The following is a 3,546-nucleotide window of genomic DNA, read 5'->3' as shown; positions in this document are numbered from 1 at the left end:
AGTTTTCTTTTGAGAAAAACTCCCATTAGCAAGCTAGTTAAGGAGAGCTAGAAGTCTAATTGGTGACCAGAAGCAAATTTAATTCTGTGAGCCAAGACCCTGTGTGGTAAGGAAATTCACAACCATGCCCTCTTCAGCACCCTTAATTGCCTCCTGTGGGAAGCAGCAGTTGGGGGTGTCCATTGACTTCCTGCGGTGGCAGTTTGGAATACAGCAGAGATCACTTACTGGCTGAACCTGACCGGACTGACTGCACAGCAGCCCAGTGATCCAGCGGAGGCGGGAGAAGAGCGGGTGCTCAGAAGCGGCCCTTGGCTCCCTCCCCTGGAGGCACAGAGGGCGGGGGTCTTGGTGAAGGTCTTTCTTGACGGCTACTTGCGGAGGTATGGATTCAGGATTTGTTCCTAGTGTCCAAGACTTTGATAAGAAACTTACAGATGCTGATGCTTAGCTACAAATCTTGATAGAACAGTTAAAGCTTTTTGACGACAAACTTCGAAACTGCAAAGATGATGAATGGAGAAAGAAAACTGAAACTCTCAAAGAGACAACAAATAGCATGGTAGAATCAATTAACGCTGTTGCTGCAGATCGCTAAAGACCAGTGTAATGCGGAGAAGCACACAAATGGAATTATAAGTACTATTAATCCTGTAGATGAAATATATCAACCTAGTCCCTTGGAACCTGTGATCAACACAATGCCTTCCCAGAGTGTCTTACCTCCAGAACCTTCTCAGTTGTGTAAGTCAGAGCAGCGTCCATCTTCTCTACCAGTTGGACCTTGTATTAGCTACCTTGGGACATCATCAGACTCCAACACCAAATAGTACAGGCAGTGGGCACTCCCTACCTAGTAGAAGTCTAACTTCTCCAAGCCATGTCAACTTGTCTCCAAACACAGTCCCAGAGTTCTCTTATTCTAGCAGTGAAGATGAATTCTATGATGTGGATGAATTCCATCAGAGTGGCTCATTCCCACAGCACTTAATAGATTCCTCTGGATCTGCCTCAGGCTTGACACACAGCCGCTCAGGAAATAGTCTAAAGCACCCAGATACCACGGAATCACTTAATTCTTCCATGTCCAATGGAACAAGGGATGCTGACCTTTTCGATTCACATGATGATATAGATGATGAAGGGGAGGCAGGGTCAGTGGAAGAGCACAAGAGAGTTATCGTGCATCTGTTGTCACAGGTTAGGCTTGGAATGGATCTTACTAAGGTAGTTCTTCCAACATTTATTCTTGAAAGAAGATCTCTTTTAGAAATGTGTGCAGACTTTTTGCACATCCAGACCTGTTTGTGAGCATTAGTGACCAGAAGGATGCCGGAGATCGAACGGTTCAGGTTGTAAAATGGTACCTCTCAGCCTTTCACGCAGGAAGGAAAGGATCGGTTGCCAAAAAGCCATACAAGCCCATTTTGGGCGAGAACTTTCAGTGTCACTGGACATTACCAAAATGATACCGAAGATAACTAGTTTCAGAAGGACCAGTTCCCTGGGTTTCCAAGAATAGCGTAACATTCGTGGCTGAGCAGGTTTCCCATCATCCACCCATTTCAACCTTTTATGCTGAATGTTTTAACAAAAAGATACAATTCAATGCTCATATCTGGACCAAATCAAAATTCCTTGGGATGTCAACTGGGGTGTACAACATAGGACAGGGCTGTGTCTCGTGTCTAGACCATGATGAACATTACATTCTCACATTTCCCAATGGTTATGGAAGGTCTATCCTCACAGTGCCCTGGGTGGAACTAGGCGGAGAATGCAATATTAATTGTTCCAAAACTGGCTACAGTGCCAATATCATCTCCCACACTAAACCTTTCTAAGGGGGCAAGAAGCACGGAATTTCTGCTGAGATTTTTTCTCCAAATGACAAGAAGTCTTTCTGCTCAGTTGAAGGGGAATAGAATGGTGTAATGTATGCAAAATACTCAACACGGGAAAATATCTGGTTTTTATAGATAACAAGAAGTTGCCTATAATCAAGAAGAAAGTGAGGAAATTGGAAGATGAGAATGAGTAGGAATCCCGCTGCCTTTGGAAGGATGTCACTTTCAACTTAAAAATCAGAGACATTGATGCAGCAACTGAAGCCAAGCATAGACTTGAAGAAAGACAAAGAGCAGAAGCCCAAGAAAGGAAGGAAAGGGAAATTCAATGGGAGACAAGGTTATTTCATGAAGATGGAGAACGCAGGGTTTATGATGAACCATGACTGAAATGTCTCAGTGCTGCCAAGCATTAGGTTGGGAAAGGCAAAGTTTGCTCCTGGTGACCAGGGCAGAGGCACAATGAAGTAACAATCTTCCTTTGGGAGAACCTATTCACTCCCTTCTTATTGCAGTGGTTCCTATCTCAGGAATACTGGACTTTCTGATGTAGATGACCAATTGAAGCAGGAAGAGCTTCCCTTTTTCCTGTTCCGCTGCAGTTCCAATGTTGACTTTGGTCTTGAGAAAAACTTCAGGTTTTGAAAACAAGATGACTGCTCCTTTTCCAAATCCCACGTTATAAATCCCAGTCTCAGACTCTGCACTCTAGTATTGCTGTTGAGATATACATCTGTTTCCTAGTTCACATAATCTTGGGTTTTATATATACATATATATAATATAGGTGATGCCAGATTTTTCATAAATACACCATCTACTGTAAATATTGATTCCTCTGAGCTGTGTTAGAAAATTTAGCACAACATATTAAAATCACGTGTTAGGAAATTTCATGGTCTCACCTACAATAACTTTTATTTTGGAATTGAACTATTATTAAATTGTATCTAACTCTGGACTACAGTTTAATTATACTCAGAGCTTCTTAAGGCTTCATAAAGTAATTTTTCCAACAACAACAACAAAAAAGATGCACTTACTGATTTGTCTTGTGACATCCAGACACAATTTTCTTGACCTTTGCTTACCAGGAAGGTGCCATGACTGCTGTTCTTTCCAAGAGGATAGCTTGACTGAAAAGATTAGTGAGCCCTCACACACTTGACTTTAACAGGGAAGCTGCCTATTCTTTGCTGGACATTTTGATTTTCATGACCCCATCTCTTTGATCCCCAATAAGTATATTCTGGGCATGATAGGCTTCAATATTGTCTTCAAAAGTTCATTATTTAAAACCTGAAGATAACATAATAGTTTCAACCTAATTTTATTTTTTTATTTTTTTTATTTTTTTTCAACCTAATTTTCTAAATTAGCTAATTTATTAGCCCATCTGAGAGTATATTCAACTGATAATTATTTTCTTCCCTCACACATACTGCCTCAAATTGAATTTGCCAGTCTCTGGTGGTGTGTTAGGGACTTTTCTCTCTGCCAAACTGAGATTTTTTTTAAGGTGTTGATTAATAACCACCCCCATGTTTGAGGCTTTATAATACCCCCACACTATTGTTGCTTAATAAATCTTTCTTGGCTGCCTCAGAACTTTTTAATGATCTTTCCAAATATGTTTAAACAATTTGATTCATTTCAGCCTAAAGTTGAACAACAAAGTCATGTGCTAAGCAGACACAAA

General features: G+C 40.9%; 1 pseudogene; it reads left to right on the top strand.

Annotated features, from left to right (window-relative positions):
• The first annotated feature begins 544 nt into the window (after positions 1-544).
• On the top strand, positions 545-2,263 carry LOC132519485 (oxysterol-binding protein-related protein 9-like; annotated as a pseudogene).
• The last annotated feature ends 1,283 nt before the right edge of the window (positions 2,264-3,546 follow it).

Source organism: Lagenorhynchus albirostris, chromosome 4 (genome assembly GCF_949774975.1).
Source record: "Lagenorhynchus albirostris chromosome 4, mLagAlb1.1, whole genome shotgun sequence".
Taxonomy (NCBI): domain Eukaryota; kingdom Metazoa; phylum Chordata; class Mammalia; order Artiodactyla; family Delphinidae; genus Lagenorhynchus; species Lagenorhynchus albirostris.
Note: the sequence above shows the minus strand (reverse complement) of the source record. Positions and strands in the feature narration are given on the sequence as shown.